At 40.1% G+C, this 22871-nt stretch overlaps 1 protein-coding gene across 1 annotated transcript in view; it reads left to right on the top strand.

Annotated features, from left to right (window-relative positions):
• Positions 1–22871, top strand: part of TMEM67 (transmembrane protein 67) — a 4866727-nt gene that overhangs the window by 4823088 nt on the left and 20768 nt on the right. The gene's annotated exons all lie outside the window — the stretch shown is intronic.

The raw sequence follows: 22871 nt of genomic DNA on the forward strand, positions 1-22871 counted from the left end.
TCCAAAGACAAATTTACAGCACTGGCAGGCAGTTCCAAAGCCACCAAGTTTAAGAATACAACACTTGGGCAAAAGGGTGGAACTGCAGAGAGCGAGGCCACCAATATTCAGTCAATAGTTAATGAAACAAATAAATGCAGTACAGTTTTGTTAACTATCACTGAAACACAACAAGTGCAAAAAAGTATACTTATATAAGCATTGTATATCCAGATGGTTATGGAGTCACTCACAACCAGCAAAACAGCTCTGCTACGGAGCACAAATGCACATAAATGTAACTCTACCTGTAGTATAAAACAAAACTGAAAAGTTATTGTACATTGATCGTTTATTGATGATGAATGGCTACAGCAAGTGCACTTGTAAGAATGCTAGCAATAACTAAATCTAGTAGGGAGTGATTAGTTGATTTAAGGTATGATATGTTTGCTTAGTTAAGCATTTCAGATTAGCTGTGGGTTTGCAAGAAATTGTTTTCCATTATTTTCAGATGGACTGTGAGAAATTTGTTTAGAACTAAGGTGCATGTAACGGTTTCTCAGTAGTGACATAAAAATTTTATGAATTAAATCATTTTACAGACATGCCCACACTTTAGTCAGGGGCTAGTATGTCACAAGTTGTTACCTCCTGTCATAGACTGGAAAAGCTCTGCAGAGATCTAAGCAAACCAAAAACAGACACTGTTAGAAATGTCTATGCAGACAGATGCCATATATAAGAATGCTAATAACAAGGGGAAAGGCTAAGACAGTCAGACTAGCATGAGAAAGGAGAAGTGAGTCAAAAGAAAGAGTAGCTAAATATCTGCCAATGCTGATTTATCCAAAGTGACCCTATTGGTTTATCAGCTAGTAATGTGGCTTTTTACCACAGAGATTGAATACTAGTTAAGCACATTATCTTCTCTGTTGAACTTTGAACATGAATGTAACAGCTGTGAGTAGTAACAGAACCCCAGAGAATTTCTTGTATGGAATACTTTGAGTAAAGGAGTATCCGGCTGCGCCCTTACTTTGTATAATTTTGCTTTCTTTCTTTTTTTTTTTCAAAGTAGTGAATACTTTACAAGTTAGTAGTAACATTTTCAGCCATCTGTTTTGGTAGAACCGAATGTATGTTCCAAATAGCTTCCATTGTGTCATTTTTCTGAAACTGCCAGTGTAATGGTATCTGAATTACCTTGTATAGAGGTGCATATTCCCTTTGTTTTGATTAATCAACATCCTTTACAAAAAAAGAAAGGGTTTTGTTATGCAACTATAAAACTTTGTATATTTATATGTAATAAACACATATATTGCAAAATGTATCTGTTGATATCCATCCTTTGAAGAGAGAGTTACCATAATCTAGTTTAAAGCACCAATATACACAGAAACTGGAAAAAAATGTATTTGTTTATCTTGCCAAGAAATGTCTACATAATCCAAACCTGCCAGCAGCACAATAACTACTTATTTTTTTCTAGCCATGAATGCCTTCATGGGGGCAGACAAATGCATACTTGATATTGTTTTCTTGCTCATTATGCAGTATGAGTGCACTGTTGATGAGGTTACACTGCCCTGCCTTGTGTTGTCAGATCACAGGCCTGTTCACTTAAAATAAAAGTTTGAGAAATACTATCAAGTTTGAGAATCCTTAGTAAAAATGGCAGAGACTTTTTCACAGTAATTCTTACATATTTGTTTTGTGCATGGATGTGTAACGCTGTCTATGAAAAGTTCTTGAAAAATAATACATAATTGAGACAAAGGACAGCGCAGTGATGCAGTGGTAGCGTTGTCGCCTCACAGCAAGAGGTTATCTGGTTCGATTCTTGGCAGGGGTGCCTTCTGTGCGGAGTCTGCATGTCCTCCCTGTGTTCATGTGGGTTTCCTCCCACTTTATATAGACATGAATCTGGACTGTTTCTTCCCAGGCCTCTGCTGAAAATTGGCTTCATTCCAAGTTGGACTTTCCGGGTAAACAAATAATAAATAAATAAAGTAGCCTTTTTAATAAGTGATATTTTGTGAGTTTCAGATAATATCTTCCTTGACTTTGCCAGTGTCATATTTCTTGACTTGCAGATCACAGCTAAGTGATGAAGTTGCTGTTAATTGTTATCAAGTTTACTAATCTTGACATTGCAAAAGACTTAACAGGTTTATGACCCCAAAAAGGGAAAATAATGCAGCATTTATGACAGCACAGACCCAAAGAATTGTGAATTTTGAGTCAGTATAACATTATAATCTCAGGAGATGTGAATTACAAAATAGGTACAGCTACCTTGCAGTGTTTGTTTCACTAGCAAAAGACTTTTGATAGGTATAGTGATGCAGCAGAAAGAGAGACACATTCCTAAACAAAGTTTAATGAGATTTCATTCAACACCAACATTGTGTGCACCGAGGAAGCTGACTATGACAGAAATGCCACAGAGTGGGTGACATGAATATTTCATACTTTTTAAATATGTGAATAGTATGAGGGTGATTCTTTAGGGTGGGAAATACACACTGAAGATAAGAAATGTATTTAAGATTGTGACCTTGGAGTGCCAGACAGTTTTGCAGAGCTGTGGCAAAGTTAGGGGGTATCCTGGGTGATGCCTCTGTCTGGCACCTACCTCACCAGTTTGAAGTTGAGGACCAAAAAAAAATAGTTATGTTAAAGTTAAGTACCAAAAAGTGCCCTCAGGATTGCACAGCTGAGAAAAAAGCTGCTAACAACTCTGTGCACCATCAAACACATTTGCTAAACTGTGTCTCCCTGCTGCTATTTATTAAATCTTCAAGCAAAGCAAGGAGATGTTATGTATCAAAATAATAGCTCTTTGCTAAACTGTTTCAAACATATTTGACAAACTGTAGCAATGAACAATACTAGCATCTTCTTGCTATAATTTTTGGTAGAAACATTGACCAGTTATAATTTAAGCAGTCAAAGCTGCAGTCGAGGATAACAGTTCTGTTTGCAGGGACCTACTGGCAAATCTTGTACAATGCTAACTGTGGTCCCTAATATCTTGCAGCTAGCTCCTTTGTTCAGGCCCTTACTATGGCTTTGCTGGTCTGGCTGGTAAGTGTGCCATCATAAAAGCAGGAAAGCATGATGACACTGAAGGAGTATTAGTGTCCCCTCCTGGAAATTATAATCTAATATTGTGAATTTTTATGAGCCAAGATCCTGTCGCCAATGGTGAGAAAACACTGCACACAAAAACTGACAGGCCAGAATAGAGCCGTAAACATAACAGAGTACACTATTGTGTTTAAGCAGAAAATGATGTATAGCTACTATTATGCAAGAAGCCCAGAATTTCCAGATAAAAGATTTTCAAAAATGAGAGAGAAGTTAGGAGAAAGAATACTTCCACAAGAAAAACTGTCCAAATAAACATGTGACGGAGCCGATCCTTGGCACCGACTCAGCCAGGTGCTAAAGCTCGAGGCCTTCAAACAGCTCATGGCCTACTCCCTATCCCATGATGCAATAGTGCTTCCCCCAGATCTCGTTTGTCACTGCAACAGATCGAGAGTTCTTCGACAGCTCTGGCCAGTATTATTAAAATATCTTTGTATTTTCTCTTTACAATTTCTTGGTGTTGAGATATACATTAAAACTTTTTTTTGTTTAAAGCTAATTAAATCTTAATTAATTAATTAATTTAATTTTAATTAAAAATTTTGTCTCCTTTTCAGATTCAAAGAAAGGTACTCCAGTGGTAAAAACCACTTTGTCAGAATGGTTGTCGGATTGTATTTCTTTCACATACAGCTCTACACACTTGGCACTAAATCATAAAGTTAAGTCTCACTCAACCAGGGCAGTTTCCACATCTTCAGCCTTTCTAGCAAGGCTACCTATAGATACCATTTGTGCAGCAGCCACATGATCCTCACCTCATACCTTTATCACTCATTACAGATTGGATAGGACCTCCAGGGACAGGGCCTCCTTTGGTTCTATGGTTCTGAGGAATATACTTCCATTATCCACCCAAGGAGATGGTGCTTACGATGCTAACCCATCAGTGAGAATGAAGGCGAGATAGAACAACTTCACATAAAGAATTTATGTACTCACTATAATGTTTCATGTGAGTTTTTCTTCTCGCCTTCATTCTTACATCCCACCCACCAACCTCCTACCTTTAAAGTCTTGAGGGCCGGGAAGTTCAGGCAAATCTTAGTGATGCTTTGTCCTTATTTACAATATTCTTATTTCAATGCCTATGTACTTTAGTTATCAGTATGATTGGGCAAGCAAGATCTGAGGGAAGTACTGATGTTCTTCATTCCACATTGCTGCAGTCCTTACATATGGGTAGTTCGCTGTCCTCGGTCGGCCCGAATACCAAAGTATTAGGCTGATGTCGGTCAAGGCGCTTAGAACTGACATCAGGACGTCAGGGTACAAAAGCGCATGACCGACGTCATTTCCTCAGTCTTTTGCCGCATGGTCCGATGTGCAGAAGCAGCGGTGCTGCAAGTGCCGCTCGGGCGCTCTGGAAATTTTCGAGTTCGGAGTTTCAGACCCTCAATCCTAACTAAGTTGGCCTAAGTACTCGCTGGGGAAATATTTTGGTTTTTCCTGCCTCAGTATATTACCGGATGTCAGGTGAAAAAAGTGAATAATTGTATTTCTTGTAGAAACAAATACCGCATAGGGATTACTTTCCATTCTTTGTGCATTCCTTGTTTGGGGCCTATGACCGCAATTTATCGACGTGTAGTCAGGGTGTCGCTGAACTAGGCTTTAATAAGCCGCACTATTGCGCTTAAGGTTCGACAGGTGTCAGCTAGGGTTGGTCTTTGGCAGCGCAGCAGGTGCACATTATTATGCCGCCGGATTCTCCGAGCGACCGGGCCTTCCTAAGGTAAGCCGCCAAGCACAGCGTTAAACCCAGGCAAGATGAGTGCGCATGCGCTCTGGGTGCCCGGTTCTTAGAGGTTTCGCAGTGGAACCGGTGGTTCCGACGGAGGCTTCTTTGGAGTCTCAGGGGGAGACTTTGATTTTGCAGGATGTGGCCTCTCAGGAGGCAGGTCAGGCTGAGGGGGCTTCTCAAGTTTCTGTACTCCCCTCCCTTCCCAGGGCGGTTAGGCCCTCCCCTTCTGTTTGCGCCCCAAGGCTTCTTCCAGGGGGTAAAGTCAGGTTTAGCTTCTGTTGGTGTCAGTCCCTAGTTCTGGCAGGGTCTGTGCCCAAGAAGCATATGCTTAAAATGGCAGAAGATTTAATTACTCTGATTAGAGGTTCTATGCCCCCTCCTGATAAGAGGCCTAGGGTGGAGCCGAGATGGAGAAGTTTTGAACAGGCTTCCCTCGGATGATTCAGAGTCTTCAGCTGAGGATTTGCAGGGAGCGCATTCTCCTTATTCTGATTCTGATGCAGAAGATTCTACTCCTTCTGCTTCCCTCCAGAGGATTTTTCTTTTCAGAGACACTTCATTCCTATGAGAGGGAGCATTTTAAGCGGGAAGGTCAGGACTTCTCTGATTCACTAGGAAAAAGGCTTAGGAATTTTGTTGTTACCTCAACATAGGCCCTTTAGCTATACCCCCTGTTCTGGATGTGGTGCAAGATGTGTTTTCAGAGGCTTCCACTTAATCCTGATTCTCTACCTCCTCGCTAAGCAGTTAAACCGGATAGGTATTACAGGGTTCCTAGGCTCATAAATATCTCTATAAGAGTCCTAGGGCGGACCCAGAAACCTTCATTAGCCAGGACCTATAAAGTGTGTTAAGGCCTCCTGTTGTAAAGAATCCTGTTCCTCTGGATAAAGAAGGCCAGAGCTCTGGATAGATGGGGAAAGAAGGTTTTATACTTCTTTCTACCTTAGCAATGAGGGCTTTGAATTGCCAGTTTCATATGCTGAAATATCAGAATTTTCTTCTGTCTCAATTGAAATCTAAGGTGGATGCTCTGGCAGAAGGGGCGGGTGCATTAAGTGTAAAGAATTGCAAAGATTTGGTGCATGTTTCTGAACAGGTGGGTAAGCATTCTTACAGTGTGGTTTTGATGCTGTGCAGGGGCCTCTTCTAGGGTGGCTGCCACTGGTTCCAGTTCTTCGCTTGAGGCACGCTCTGGCTTAAGGATCCAGAATTTGTCTGGACCATGTTAAGACAAGGATTTTGGATGCTCCTTTACAGTCTGAAGTTTTTGTTTGGTCCACCTGTGGAGTCATTGGGTCTTGAAGAAAATGGAAGAAAAAGGCTAAGTCTATGCAGACTGTTAAAGATTTTTGCAGGTTCAGCCTCCAAAGTTTAGTAGGAATTATGGCCTGCTAAGGGTGGACGTATCCTTCCTCTTGATTCTCAGTCTAGGGGTAGATCTAGACATGGTAGGGGCAGAGCTCAGAGTTCCTTCAGACCTAGAACATGGAGTTCACCTGCACTAATCTTTCGAAAAGAGGGAGCAGGAAGGCCAGTCCTTTCGTAAACCGCCCAATGACCTACTTTTTCAGCTGCCAGATCCTTCTTTGCCTGGCAGCACCTTTAGGGAGTGAAGGTTGGCACTCTTTCAAGGAAAAAATTGGCTTTTTTTAATTACCCAGGACAAATGGGTACTGGACGGCATCATACACCAAGGTTACAAAGTTTTATTTCCATACTTTGCCTCCTTTCAAAGGCATGCCAGACGTTCCTCCTCAGCAAAGATTAGGAGGCTCAAAAACAGATTTCTCTACTTCTTCAAATAGGAGCTGTACAACTCTAAGTCGGAAGTGGGCCTAGGTTTTTATTCTGCGCCTCGTTTCTAGTACCAAAGAAAGGGAACACGTGGGAGACCAATTTTGATTTTATCTATCCTCAACACATATCTGGACATTCCCAAGTTCAAAATGCTTGACGTTGCAGCAACAGCTTTTACCTCTGCTGGGCAAAGATCGCACTGGATGGTGACTCTGGATCTCAAGGAGGCTTACCTTCATGTTCCTATCAGGCCCAGTTGCAGGAAGCTTTCTACGTTGCTGGCTGGGACTTTTTCATTATCAATTCTCTGGCATTGCCCTTGCTTTCATCTTACATCAGCTACTGCCCAGAGTGTTCACAAGCAAAAAGTTCTGGCTCCCAAGTGATAGCTTTCTTCAGGCTAAGAGGAATACAAAATCCTATCCTTATTTGGACGCATTGCCTGATTCTGGCTCAAAGGAAAGATCGAACTTCTTCACCATCTACAGTATATTGATGGCAGTGTTAAGATGCCTAGGGTAAATTCTGTGAATCCGAAATAAAGTCCAGTCTAGTACCCTCTCAGGACATATTGCTTTCTGGGTGTGAGACTGAATACAGCATCCCAGATGGCCTTTTGACCCCGGACAAACAAAAGAATCTTCTCTTTACTTCCATCAATTGTCACCATCAGTCCAGGCTGACTGCAAGGACAGTCCTTCAAGCCTTGGGGGTTCATGGCATCTTGTATTCTGGTACTTCCCAATTATGCCAAACTGCATATGAGGAAGCTAAGCAATGGTATCTCAAAAATGTATGGACGCACACTGCTACAAGATTTGGACACTGTCATTCAGATAATACCTTGCATTCAAAAGGAATTTTTGTGAGTGGGCTCAGGAATGTCACCTAAACAAGGGGACTCTCTGTGACCTCCGCCAGAGGCGAAGTCAGATTCTAACGCACAAGAGTGCCTCCAGACAAAGCTTGGGGAGCTTCCATCTAAATGGAAAATGGGTACAAGACTGCACGCGGGCCTGCCAGACTTCAGCATTTACATATCAACTTGCTGAACAAAGTCCTTGGTTTACCACAGAGATTGAATACTAGTTAAGCACATTATCTTCTCTGTTCAACTTTGAACATGAATGTAAAAGCTGTGAGTAGTAACAGAACCCCAGAGAATTTCTTGTATGGAATACTTTGAGTAAAGGAGTATCCGGCTGCCCCCTTACTTTGTATAATTTTGCTTTCTTTCTTTTTTTTTTCAAAGTAGTGAATACTTTACAAGTTAGTAGTAACATTTTCAGCCATCTGTTTTGGTAGAACCGAATGTATGTTCCAAATAGCTTCCATTGTGTCATTTTTCTGAAACTGCCAGTGTAACGGTATCTGAATTACCTTGTATACAGGTGCATATTCCCTTTGTTTTGATTAATCAACATCCTTTACAAAAAAAGAAAGGGTTTTGTTATGCAACTATAAAACTTTGTATATTTATATGTAATAAACACATATATTGCAAAATGTATCTGTTGATATCCATCCTTTGAAGAGAGAGTTACCATAATCTAGTTTAAAGCACCAATATACACAGAAACTGGAAAAAATGTATTTGTTTATCTTGCCAAGAAATGTCTACATAATCCAAACCTGCCAGCAGCACAATAACTACTTATTTTTTTTCTAGCCATGAATGCCTTCATGGGGGCAGACAATGCATACTTGATATTGTTTTCTTGCTCATTATGCAGTATGAGTGCACTGTTGATGAGGTTGCACTGCCCTGCCTAGTGTTGTCAGATCACAGACCTGTTCACTTAAAATAAAAGTTTGAGAAATACTATCAAGTTTGAGAATCCTTAGCAAAAATGGCAGAGACTTTTTCACAGTAATTCTTACATATTTGTTTTGTGCATGGATGTGTAACACTGTCTATGAAAAGTTCTTGAAAAATAATACATAATTGAGACAAAGGACAGCGCAGTGATGCAGTGGTAGCGTTGTCGCCTCATAGCAAGAGGTTCTCTGGTTCGATTCTTGGCAGGGGTGCCTTCTGTGCGGAGTCTGCATGTCCTCCCTGTGTTCATGTGGGTTTCCTCCCACATTATATAGACATGCATCTGGACTGTTTCTCCCCAGGCCTCTGCTGAAAATTGGCTTCATTCCAAGTTGGACTTTCCCGGTAAACAAATGTTAAATAAATAAAGTAGCCTTTTTAATAAGTGATATTTTGTGAGTTTCAGATAATATCTTACTTGACTTTGCCAGTGTCATATTTCTTGACTTGCAGATCACAGCTAAGTGATGAAGTTGCTGTTAATTGTTATCAAGTTTACTAATCTTGACATTGCAAAAGGCTTAACAGGTTTATGACCCCAAAAAGGGAAAATAATGCAGCATTTATGACAGCACAGACCCAAAGAATTGTGAATTTTGAGTCAGTATAACATTATAATCTCAGGAGATGTGAATTACAAAATAGGTACAGCTACCTTGCAGTGTTTGTTTCACTAGCAAAAGACTTTTGATAGGTATAGTGATGCAAAGCAGAAAGAGAGACACATTCCTAAACAAAGTTTAATGAGATTTCATTCAACACCAACATTGTGTGCACCGAGGAAGCTGACTATGACAGAAATGCCACAGAGTGGGTGACATGAATATTTCATACTTTTTAAATATGTGAATAGTATGAGGGTGATTCTTTAGGGTGGGAAATACACACTGAAGATAAGAAATGTATTTAAGATTGTGACCTTGGAGTGCCAGACAGTTTTGCAGAGCTGTGGCAAGGTTAGGGGGTATCCTGGGTGATGCCTCTGTCTGGCACCTACCTCACCAGTTTGAAGTTGAGGACCAAAAAAAAATAGTTATGTTAAAGTTAAGTACCAAAAAGTGCCCTCAGGATTGCACAGCTGAGAAAAAAGCTGCTAACAACTCTGTGCACCATCAAACACATTTGCTAAACTGTGTCTAATTGCTGCTATTTATTAAATCTTCAAGCAAAGCAAGGAGATGTTATGTATCAAAATAATAGCTCTTTGCTAAACTGTTTCAAACATATTTGACAAACTGTAGCAATGAACAATACTAGCATCTTCTTGCTATAATTTTTGGTAGAAACATTGACCAGTTATAATTTAAGCAGCCAAAGCTGCAGTCGAGGATAACAGTTCTGTTTGCAGGGACCTACTGGCAAATCTTGTACAATGCTAACTGTGGTCCCTAATATCTTGCAGCTAGGGCAGCTAGCTCCTTTGTTCAGGCCCTTACTATGGCTTTGCTGGTCTGGTTGGTAAAAGTGTGCCGTCATAAAAGCAGGAAAGCATGATGACACTGAAGGAGTATTACTGTCCCCTCCTGGAAATTATAATCTAATATTGTGAATTTTTATGAGCCAAGATACTGTCGCCAATGGTGAGAAAACACTGCACACAAAAACTGACAGGCCAGAATAGAGCCGTAAACATAACAGAGTACACTATTGTGTTTAAGCAGAAAATGATGTATAGCTACTATTATGCAAGAAGCCCAGAATTTCCAGATAGACGATTTTCAAAAATGAGAGAGAAGTTAGGAGAAAGAATACTTCCACAAGAAAAACTGTCCAAATAAACATGTGACGTCAAGTTGTTTTATCTCGCCTTCATTCTCACTGATGGGTTCGGAGCCGATCCTTGGCACTGACTCAGCCAGGTGCTAAAGCTCGAGGCCTTCAAACAGCTCATGGCCTACTCCCTATCCCATGATGCAATAGTGCTTCCCCCAGATCTCGTTTGTCACTGCAACAGATCGAGAGTTCTTCGACAGCTCTGGCCAGTATTATTAAAATATCTTTGTATTTTCTCTTTACAATTTCTTGGTGTTGAGATATACATTAAAACTTTTTTTTGTTTAAAGCTAATTAAATCTTAATTAATTCATTTAATTTTAATTAAAAATTTTGTCTCCTTTTCAGATTCAAAGAAAGGTACTCCAGTGGTAAAAACCACTTTGTCAGAATGGTTGTCAGATTGTATTTCTTTCACATACAGCTCTACACACTTGGCACTAAATCATAAAGTTAAGTCTCACTCAACCAGGGCAGTTTCCACATCTTCAGCCTTTCTAGCAAGGCTACCTATAGATACCATTTGTGCAGCAGCCACATGATCCTCACCTCATACCTTTATCACTCATTACAGATTGGATAGGACCTCCAGGGACAGGGCCTCCTTTGGTTCTGTGGTTCTGAGGAATATACTTCCATTATCCACCCAAGGAGATGGTGCTTACGATGCTAACCCATCAGTGAGAATGAAGGCGAGATAGAACAACTTCACATAAAGAATTTATGTACTCACCATAATGTTCCATGTGAGTTTTTCTTCTCGCCTTCATTCTTACATCCCACCCACCAACCTCCTACTTTTAAAGTCTTGAGGGCCGGGAAGTTCAGGCAAATCTTAGTGATGCTTTGTCCTTATTTACAATATTCTTATTTCAATGCCTATGTACTTTAGTTATCAGTATGATTGGGCAAGCAAGATCTGAGGGAAGTACTGTTGCGTCATGGGATAGGGAGTAAGCCACAAACTGAAGACCTTGAGCTTTAGTAGCTGGCCAAGTCAGGGCCAAGGATCTGCTCTGAACCGATCAGTGAGAATGAAGGCGAGATGAACAAGTCACATAGAACGTTATGGTGAATACATAGCTTCTTTTTTTCATTAACACAACAGATCCATGAAAAAATATTACATAGTTGAAGAAACTTCAGGGCACCTAGAATAAGAAGAGACAGGGGAAGTCCAAAAAAATAAACAGCTAAACCCAGAGATTTTTGAAAGGTATAAAAAAGAAACATGGGCATGGGGAAAAAAGTAAGTAGCTGCCTTTGCAGGCCATTTTAAGACTAGCCAGTTCCCTTTCATAGGTGAGTATTAAACCATGCACCCTGTATCTGTGAGGTAAAAACCTTCCCCATTATACCACCCCAACCCCCAGTGGGAAAGAAAAAGATCTGGTATGGTTCAGTAAATATGCAAAGGAGAAAGCAAAACAAATCAATATTAGAAACCAAAGATATATGAAGAGAAGTACAGGCAAAAGCACCCAGACATGGAAACTTTTACATTACAGAAAGTAAGAAAACAAAGGTAGAAAAGAGGATTAGTAAGGAAGAAATTAAATAAATAGAAACTAAGGTTGTGGATTATCTGTAAAAGGAAGTATTTAGTGTAAAAAATCCAACACAGGTATGCTCAGTATGATGGAACAGTAAGTCCCCAGATTAAGGAAAAACAGGTAAAGCGGGAGACATCTGATGACTTGCCACATAGTAATGCTCTGGAACCTTCTGTAGGAAGTTCAGTCAAAGTTGCATGACAAGGAAAGGAGTAGGAGACGATGGCAACTGTAATGCAGGCAATGTTGTGGTGTGATGGGCCATTGAGTTCCCATATGAAGGAGCAGTCGATGAAGCAGTATGCATCTGAATAGGATATGATATTCTAGAATTTTCTGTAGAATACCAGCAGGAAATGGAGAGCAAAGATGTTCTTGGTCTAGAAGGAAATAATCTAAGGAACCAATGAAAGAAGCAGATTGCAGAAAGTAAATAAGACCCAAAAAAATGTTGGAAATTTGGTAAAACAGATGAACACCGTAATTAGGACTATTGACAGAAATACTGTGCAGCTAAATTAGTAACGGATAAACTCTGACCACAAACAACAATAAGGGAAAGGAAGGGAAGAAATAACATTTCACCATGGAAGCATCAAATAGAGAAAACTATAAAGCAATTAAGACAAGAAGTATCCCTATTAGAAGAATATGGAGGAAAGAACAGATAATCAAAAATACTTAGAAAGATGCTGTAGTAAAAGCCAGCCCACAGTATCAGAACAGACCAGGATCTAGCGTACAATATTGCAAATAATAAACTGAAAGTATCAGCATAAGCAGAAAAACTAAAATGATATGCAAATAAATATAAAGGAAAAGTACAAAATAAAAAATTCATAGATGACCCAGAAAAGTTTTATAGAGAACTGGGAAACAAAGCAAAAGGAATAGAAAAACTAAAAAGACAATTTTGAAGAAAATTTATGAAGATCCTGTGGAGCATAATTATGCTGAATGGATAGAAAAATTAAAAGAAATAGTAAGGAGTTATAATGTAGAGGATATGAAATGGGATGAAGTAACAGCCAGAGAAATTGAAACAAAATTAGAAAAGCTCCTAAATGGAAAACCATAGGCCCAGGCATATACTTTTTGTTTGGCTAAAAGTAGTAATACCTTTACACAAAGATTTAGCCCCGAGTATGAATTACTTATACGCATATCCTGAACAGACACTAACCTGATTAGCAACAGAAAAAAAATGATGCTCCTTCTTAAGAGTTAACTTGCAAGTCATCCTAAAATCTATAGACCAACAACTTGCCTTTCAACGTTATACAAAATTTACACTGGAATTGATGTATACAGAAATTGTAGTCATTTAGAAAAAAAATCAGTAATGGCAGTAGAACAAAAGGGTAACAAAAGAAAGTCATATGAAACAAAGATAATTTGTTTCTAAATAAAACCATAATAGAGAATTGTAAAAAAAGGAAGAGTCTAAGTATGACTTGGATGGATTACAAAAAAGCATTTGACAGCATCAAACATTCATAAGATAAAGGAATGCTTACATATATATATATATATATATATATATAGCATGCATTCTAAATTAATTAATTACATAACAGTGACAAACCATTTTGCAGTTGTCATGACAAATGGCAAATTCCCCCCCCCCCCCAACGAGAAAAATTCAAAGGGAGATATTCCAGGGTGATTCACTGTCACCACTGCTGTTTTGTCTTACCCTTAAACCGTTACACTGTTTACTTAATAGATTAGACCATGTTTGCAGTGTGGCACACACAAAACAACAGTCTGATGATGTTAATCTTCACCTAATCCTGGACAGTTGGTTTGGTTCCAAGCCCTTGGAACTGACTTGGCTGTTATTTTCCAGCTCGCTGTCTCCAAACTCTCGAGCCAGGCTCTACCCATAATGCTCCTCACAGAGATTGCCACAGATCTCGTTTGCCGCTTCGCAAACCAGGTTTGCTTTTCATTACCTCTCGAGCCTTGGCAATTATTGTAAGTCAATAACCTTTTTTCTTCATAAATTTCCTTGTATCTTTGTCGTTATTACTAACTCTTCCCGCTCCTCTTCCTATTGTATATTTTTCTATAACTTTATAACCCTATTATCGTATGGTATATCTTTCTCATACCATAGTTGGTAATCTTACTTCTATACCTTTAAGGTATTCTGATTACCATTGTTGGTAAATTTTCCTTCTTCCTTTTTTCCTTCTATTAAAAAAAATCTAATCTAAAATTTTTCTTTACTTTGGATAATGGTGAATCAAAGACAGTCTCCTTCTAAACCTAAGGATCCTTCAGGTTTCAAGAGATGCAAGAAATGTGAGGGCAAAATGCCCAATTCTGACGAGCACACTTTGTGTTTATTGTTTAGGAGAAATTAATTTGCAGGAGAATTGCGTGATTTGTCATGGTTTCTCATCTTGCACTTTAGTGGAGAGAAAGAGCAAGTTGGTATTGAAAGGCCTTTGAAATCTACTTTTGACGAGGCCATTTGTGGTGCTAAGGAGAAAACTGGGGAAGGGGGAACTTCTTCCCAGAGTTCTGAGAGAGCATCCTTGGTTCCAAGTTCCTTGGAACCGACTAAAAAGATACCAAAAATTTCCTCGGCACTGAAAAGTTCTTTGGCTCCAGGAGACTTGACACAGCCTACTAAACCACATTCAGAATGGATGGATGTCTCGGTATTGGCTCCGATAGAGCCCTCACTTCCGAAGACAACAAAACTACCGACACCTCCACTAACCATTTATTCACCATCTGTTGACCCCTTCAGACACACCCCTTTTGTGGAAGTCAGACGATCTAGGTCTCCTTCCACCTTATCGGTGAAGTCTACTATCATGAGGTTAGTGGATCAGCTTGTTGTGGCAAGCGGACTATCCTCAGTTCTGAGCCAATCCAGCATCGAGACTGTACATTCTGTGACCCCTACCTACACTCCTCCTCCAACTCTACCAGAGCCTCAATTCCGACAATTACGGCTCTGACTAAGTCAGTTCCAGTAGCATGTCTGTCTTCGGTTCTGACAGCTGTCTTGAGTATTTCCAAATCTTTGGCACCTGTGGACTCCCAGGGTTGGGACTCCCTGGTCAGTTCCAAGATGCATGGTACCCCTTCGGTTCTGTCTGGGCCATCCATGCCTCTCAGAGTGTCGGCCCTTGTAGTTCAGACCCAGGCTCCAGGTATGGGGGGGGGGCTCTCCTTGGTGCAGGGTGTGACCCTGGTTCAGAAGCAGTCTTTTTTGGTTCCAGGCTCCCACCCCCCCCTGTTTCCATATTATGGAGAAGGCTTTATCATTCAGGGATGCCCGGTCTTTGCCTTCCATGTCAGGAAAGCTTTGCTACCACTGACCTCATCTGCTGGACAGAGGGTGCAAAAGTCCCAGGTGACACACACCTTGGTGGTCACCTATTTGGAAACTTCCCCAGAACATACCCCCGAGGAAGTCCCTGCAAGAGGAAGCACCTCGACTCCCCGGAAGAGTCTTACACTGAAGATACTGACTTTGATGAAGGAGAAGGCTCCCCTAGGTCACCCCATGAAGATGTTTCCTTCAGGGGCATCCTTGAAATCCTTAAACAGAGGAGTGATTGGTCATCCAGACAGCCTTCCTCAGAGGAGTCAGTATACCTGGAGGATTTTCACGCGCAACCCTCCACTTCTTGGATTTCTCCTCCCGCTGACGATCTAGTCAAACTGATTGTTCAGCGGGCGTGGAAGATACCCCATGCCATACAGCCTATCCCAAAGAGGCTAGACCGTATTTTATCTGCACCTAAAGAGGAACCACATTGGTCAAAAGGAATCCCTGTTGACGCCATGGTGGTAGCAGCAGCAGCCACCAAGAGAGAACTCTCAGAAGAGAGTCATACTATTCGTCCTCCTAACAAGGAGTCTAGCACGTTGGATAGATTCTGGAAGCATGTTTATGCTTTAGCAACCTTTGCTCTGAGGTCCTTGAATTATATGGCACATTTTACCAGATTACAAAGAGATTTGATTAAAGAGTTTTGAAGTACTCTGTTAGGAGCAGTAGCTGAGGAGGTATGAGATACGGTTTCCTCCCAGCTTGCTACCCTAGAATCCATTTCTAATTCGTCCATGAGCACATGCAGCTGAAGGGATGTGTAGAGCAGCAGATACAGGTATAGCCATCAGAAGGCACTCCTGGATGTGCTTATGCGACTTTGTGGAGCCATTCAGTGTGTTATTCATCAATGCTTCCTTTGACGGATCCATCCTTTTTGACCCAAAAGTTAAAGAAACTTTAGCCAGAAGTGAGCAGGATGGTAAGACCCTATTTGCCATGGGCATACGTTTCTCTACCCCTCAGTGACCTTACTCAAGGAATCAGAGGAATAGGAGACTATGTTTTAAAAAATCCAAAGGGCCTTTCTGTGACTCACGAGGCAAAGATTTCCCCGGGGCAGAGGGGGAAAGAATGGAAGACACCGCCCTAGAGGCAAGAATGGACCGCAGAATCAGGGATCCAGAGAATATTTCTATGGTACTTCCTATCAGCGTCCCTAAACAGATGCCTGATTGCCCTCTTCTGGAGGCAGTCGGGGGACAGTTATCCCTACACCTACCACCCTGGCAGTTAATAACTTCTGGCAAATGGGTGCATGGAATAATATCCAGGGATTACCAGATCCCATTGTTTACAACCCCCAAACCACAGAAAAAAACTCCCAGATGTTCCACACAATCAAAGGGAGGCAGCAGTCTTAGAAATCTGAAAACTGCTTTAAAAAAAAAAAGAATCATCCAAGAAGTCCCACTAGACCAAGGAGGATCCAGAATTTATTAAAGATTCTTTTTAGTGCCAAAGGAAACCGGGGACTGGAGACCCATTTTGGATCTCAGACGATTCAACAAATCGGTCCACCAAGTTCCAGATGGTTTCGGTTCAAGCCATACATACTTTCTTGGAAAAAGGTAACTGGATGTGCTCTATATACCTCAAGGATGCTTATTACCACTTAAAAATGGATAAAACTCCAGAAGGTTTCTACGCTTCTGGCTAGGAGCCAGTCACTTTCAATTCAGAGCACTACCCTGTGGACTCACCACAGCCCCCAGGGTATTTACCAAATACATGGCACTGGTTGCAGCTCACCTCAGACTGCAAGATTTTTTAGTATTTCCATACCTCAATGACTTATTCCTCACTGCTACAACCAGGCGTCACTTAGAACAGGCAAGAGACTACACCATGTCTGTTTGCACATCATTAGGCATTTCAATAAATCTCAAGAAATCCAATCTGCAACCTGCACAACAACTAACTGTCATAGGGGCACATCTAAACACCATCTCAGGAGTAGCTTCCCTTCCTCCAGAGAGACTACAATGCATCAGGGCTCTAGTCAGACAGATCCTCCAAAGCGACAGAGTCCCAGCAAGATTGATACTTCAAACCTTAGATTCGATGGGTGCCTCAATTACTCTGGTTCCTCTAACAAGATTTCATATACGAATACTACAGTGGTTACTAGCAACACAATGGTCTCTAATTCACCAACCAATGTCTTACCAAATATTGATCACTGATCATTGCAAACAAGACCTCAAATGGTGGTTTCACTCTGATCAGATTCTTCTGCGCCGACCATTTATTCTTCCCCAAGCCATAGTGACCACAGATAACTTTCCAGATAGGGTGGGTGGGACATTATCTGGGGAAGCCAGTTAAAGCCACATGGTCCCAAATAGTGGCCGACTTGCACATCAGTGTTCTAGAGAAGAGAGCAGTGCTGTTAGTGTTGTAAGCATTCCAAGATGCCCTTCCTCTGGGGAGAGTTGCAGTTCACACAGACAACTATGTCAAGAGGCACTCAGAGTTTGGCAATGGGTGATTTCTTCCAACCACTTTCTGATAGCAATGCACATTCTGGGAAGTTCAAATGTGACAGCAAACAAAAACTGAGCAGGACTATTCTCATGCCTCACGAGTGGTCTCTGAACCTTGTAGTGGCAGACAGGATTTTCCGCCGATTGGGCCAACCTTGCTGCGACCTATTCACTTCTTACCTGAACAACAAATGCAGAAGTTGATTTGCACTAATCCCCCTACCGGGGGAATCACCCAGGGATGCTCTTCTCTGCAATTAGCCTCCCGGTCTGTTGTATGCCTTTCTTCCTGTTCCTCTGATTTCACAATTCCTGAAGAAAGCCAAAAAGACAAAGAATACCATAATCCTCATTTTAGGTGATATATGAATATCATTTGGTCGCAGTAAATGTGCAAATGCAACATTTAATGCAGGAAATCTGTAACACCAAGAAAATGTCAATTTGGGACAAGAATGCAATATGAAGGAACTTGAACAGGAGGGATCATATAAATATTTGGGAATTTATGAAGAATTGGCAATATAACAAGAGCAAATGAGAATAAAACTCAGTAAAGAATACTTCAGAAGACTAAAGTTAATACTGAAAATTCATTTGACATTATAAAGGAATAAAGTACAAGCTATAAACCAGTTTGCTGTTCTTGTTCTAACTTACAGTTTTGGGGTGACTGACTGGTTCCAAAGGGTATTGGAACAGTTGGGAACAGGAAAAAAAAAAGAAAAATGATTCATGCTTATCAAATGATATATAAAAATTAGTGTATACTAAGAATATATATTCCGCATTCTGGAGGAGGTATGATCCTCCTCAAAATTAATTACATATATTGATCTGCAGTTGCAGGACTGGATATATATCTGCTGATCTCTGCAGATTCAAACATAGTTGACATTTTAAACCATGAGGAGAAGTCGTCTAAGATTACTTCTCTGTTAGTTCAGCTGAAGCATTTTGGTGTTAAGTGGGAATGAAAATCAAACCTGAAGTCAACAAAAATCAGACAGCAACTGAATGTGCGGAGAAAAAAAAAAAAAGAAAGAATATAAGGAGAAGGATCAGATGAAAGGGAAAGAAATGTGGAAAAGGTATTCATGTTATGACAATTATGGAGATCTCTTGGAACAGCCTCATGTCAGTCGAGTCTGATGCAGGAATGGTTAGGGACAGGTAAATTGAAATAAAAAGGTGACACAGGTTCTGTTAAAAAAAGATGAACTGGAAAATCTTGTTGCTGGGTGTGATGCACTTATGGCTGAGAACCTCTATACTGAAGGGCACAATAATGTGGCAAGATGTTGAACTGGGGATTGTGCAAACACTACTATATTGAATTAGTTGAGAAGCATTGGAAACATGAACCACAAAACATTGTAGAGAATGATGAGGTTTATATTACATGGGATTACCTACTGCCAACAGTTCAAAATAGAGGCAAGCAAACCAGACATAGTAGTCCAGGAAAAAGGAAAATAGCATTGATCATTTATAAAGAGACATAAAGTTATAAAATATCAGGATTTGTAGGTATAAATGAGAGCAATGTGGAAGAAAGATAGCCAGTTTCAGTAGTAGTAGGAGCAACAGGTCTAATAAAAAAAGAATTTACAGTTTGTATTTACAGTAAACTCTCAGTTAACTGGCACCCATGTGGATTGGTGGATGCCAGATAACTGTAGTTTCTGGTTGCTTGAAAGTTACTTTTAAAAATAGGCCTGACTAATACTGTACCCTGTACTATTTGTGTGGTTTGACTTGTTCTCTGGTTGAGGAGAGAGGGAATTTATTCCTATCTTCCTTTTTAAAACTCTAAAACTCTAAAAATATAAGGTATGTTTCTATGGGGGGGATACAGAAAGTGCAACACATGAAAATTGTACTGTATTTCTTCGATATTTTTGCTGGTTGCTTGAGTTCCGGTTAACTGAGAGTTTACTGTAGATATGTTGCCAGTACATGTAATTCCATATGAATTACAGGAGGAGTCAATTCTGGACATATTGTGGGTGTTGTGAAGAGGTCTTTTAGCTAACATCAAATATTAAGAATCCACAAGAAAGGACAGAGATAGATCCACACCAGAATGTTTGATTTAGCGCTTTCGTTTTTTAATAATAACTTCATCAGAATCAATTTATTAAAAAAACAAAAGTGCTAAATCAAACATTCTGGTGTGGATCTATCTGTCCTTTCTTGTGGATTATTAGTTTTGTTCGTGGTGGTGTTTTAACATCAAATATTGAAACAATACTAATTTCATGAAGTTTATTCATACCCTGAATTAGGAATGGATCCCATTCCCCTCATTGAATTAGAAACCCAAAAGACTTGGATAAATTAAACCAAGAGTGTGAGCTTAAAATTCAGTGGGTGGACCTAGGAAACCAGTCATCATATCTCTGTTTTCCTCTTGTCACCTTTTTTGCAATCTAATGCTATTAATCAGCCAAACCCCTTTAAACTCTCTCTCAAACATTTTCCTGATACCAAACAGGTGTTTTCTTGACAGAACTTGCAACCAGCTACCATTATTACTAGAAGCTTCTTCCATAATTTGCGGTCATCAGCTTACCCACCCCCCATGTGTGACATGCAACAATGATTAATGTGTGTACTATCTAGATTCTTGTTTAAGTATTGCATTGTGCTCAGTTATTTCCTCCATTGATTCAAAGGTCAAAATGATAAATATGTTTGTTATACTCCCATGTTCAGTGCTTATATGACCTTTATCTTTCTGTGCATTACTTACTAAGACTGAGCCTAAAATAGGGCCTCTGGAATCAGTGCACTACCCCAGGCAACAAATTTAAATAATAAATGAAGGAAGCGAGCTAATTAGCTTATCTGGGCATAGCAGGTAATGCTTTTATGCCATATAATATTAAAGCTGGAACCCTAATAGGAACCAGTAGATTTAGGTTGAATTAACCCAGAATTATCATCTTTTTAAATATGGGGAGGCTACATTTAATATCTTTTTAACAAGATTTGAAAAAAAATTCTCTGAAAGTGGCAGGTAGAAGTTATGTGGTAGCTAGGATTAGGGCTAGTTTTTTTTTTCATTAAGTATATGATTGCCCATTTAGTTTGCTTCCTGTTCAGAGACATTTTCTTTGCATTTTTTTAAAGAGTAAAGGTGATACCACCTATCCTTGTACCAGAGCAGTGCATTATAAATACATATGTAGCCTGGAAAAATCTGAATGCCAGGGCCATCTATGTTGACCCAGGATTCATTGTTTGCCACTATATCAGGTGAGTGTTTATACAGAAGGGTGTCTGTCTGGTCTAATTTGTTTTTTTCTGCTTCCTGCATTTAGAAGGCAACATGATAATAGATTTTTTTGTCCTTTTCTTGAAGAAGTGAGTTTGTCTTTCTCATTCCATTTTCTTCTTTAATGAAGAAGTTCCAGAGCAAAATGCAGTAGGAGATCCTGACGGCCACCTTAATTGCTCTGTTTTGACAGTGAAGAAATTAGTTCACCTTGTTCTGTCAGCTGCTAAGATAGCATTGCATCCATTTCTTAGACTGCATTGTGACTTATTCCGACAGACTTCATATTCCCTACCAAATGCAGCGATGCCGCATTTCCACTTATGGCTCCCGAGGCCATAGTTTTCTCTAGGCTAGAAGTTTTGTATGAAGTTTTGAGGATTCTTCTGGATGCATGAAAAGATTCTACTAGGACCACATATTTTGTGAAGTGGATCCACTTTACTCTTGGGATACTTCTCATTGTTTTGATCCCTTTGAGTGCCCATTTTTTGTGGTTTAACATGACTCTAATGTGTTCTCTTGCTAAAGTTTATTTTCATCTTTCACCCTATATTGGTGTAAAGCTATTGACTCTACTACCAACCTCCAAAACCTTAATTTATGGCTTTCGTGCACCTTTTTCTCCTTGTTTAGAATGTTCACCTACTTTGAAATGTTATTCATCTGGGGCTATCTGACTCCATCAGGTATTTGAGCCTGTTCTTTCTTGGCAAAATGGTATTCCACATGGCCATCACTTTGGCCTTGAGGATATCTGAACTTATAGGCTATAAGGTGTGTGCAGAGTCATACTTTATCTTTTATAAGAAAAGGGTGTCTGTACATACTCATTCTACTTCCTAAGTGTTCTTGGAATTCACTCTTAGTCATATTGTTCCCTTACCTTATTATTCCTCAGCTACAGCTAACTTTGGTAGCATTCTCTTGCACAAAATTGATGTTAAGCAAGCTGTGCCATAATATAATATATTAATAGGATAGCTGTGTAACAGAAATCCTTGCATCCTTTTTTATTAATCTCTGCAGTATAGGCTCTCTTGTTAAGAGAGTTAGACTGTAGTTGCTTGATTGGCTGTTTCTTTTTTTTCATGTCCATGTAAACCTCAGCTCATCATAAGTCTGTAAAAGTCATTTGTAAATTGTACATAGGCAGCTGGTACTTCTGCCTGTTTTAAAGGGATTTATCTGTCCAGGATATCTGTACACACTAACATGTAGTGGAAGCCATGCATTGTTTAACATTATTGCATAAATATTACCTCCAGCATTTGGCTAGAGCATGCCAGGATGGTGGTGGTATCATTGTGGAAGGGATATGCATGCACCTGTGATACTTAGAACTATGCTGCCAGTAGGTTAGCACTTCTGATAAAGTCACCCTTGACAGATTGGTATAAAAAGAATGGTCTGACAAAAAATGCACAGAATAACTGCCATCATTGGTTCTTACAGCAGTAAGAGAACCTTGTCTACAGCATAGGTACTTGGACCCTCCCCTAAATTCAGATGGAGTAGTGTTCATTGGTGAGTGTTTAGTGACCCATGTAGTTCTGCAGGGCTCAGCTGAAAAAAAGTTTTACCGAGTTGTTTTCTGGGATTTTCTGCCCACAAGGTGCAGGACTGGGGTCATGTGCACTGCCATTCAAGCAACGTGCAGGAACAGAATGGATTATAATAGGTTAGACTTTGGAAATCAAAAGCAGCTCTTAGAAAGTGGGCTGTCACATTATGGCTAGGAAAGAAGACATTTTTTGTACGAGTTTGAAAAGTATCAGTGATCTGCAATTGTTAAAACTCCAGTGGCTGTCATACAGTTCAAAGAAGAAGAGAAGGTCACCCCAGTGTGAATGCAAGTCACAGAAAGGAAAACTCTGACTGCATCTGCATATGTATATCACAGCTACTCAGAGTATGTATTTA

The sequence above is a fragment of the Protopterus annectens genome, chromosome 3.part1, assembly GCF_019279795.1.
Source record: "Protopterus annectens isolate FY-2018-M chromosome 3.part1, PAN1.0, whole genome shotgun sequence".
NCBI lineage: Eukaryota > Metazoa > Chordata > Ceratodontiformes > Protopteridae > Protopterus > Protopterus annectens.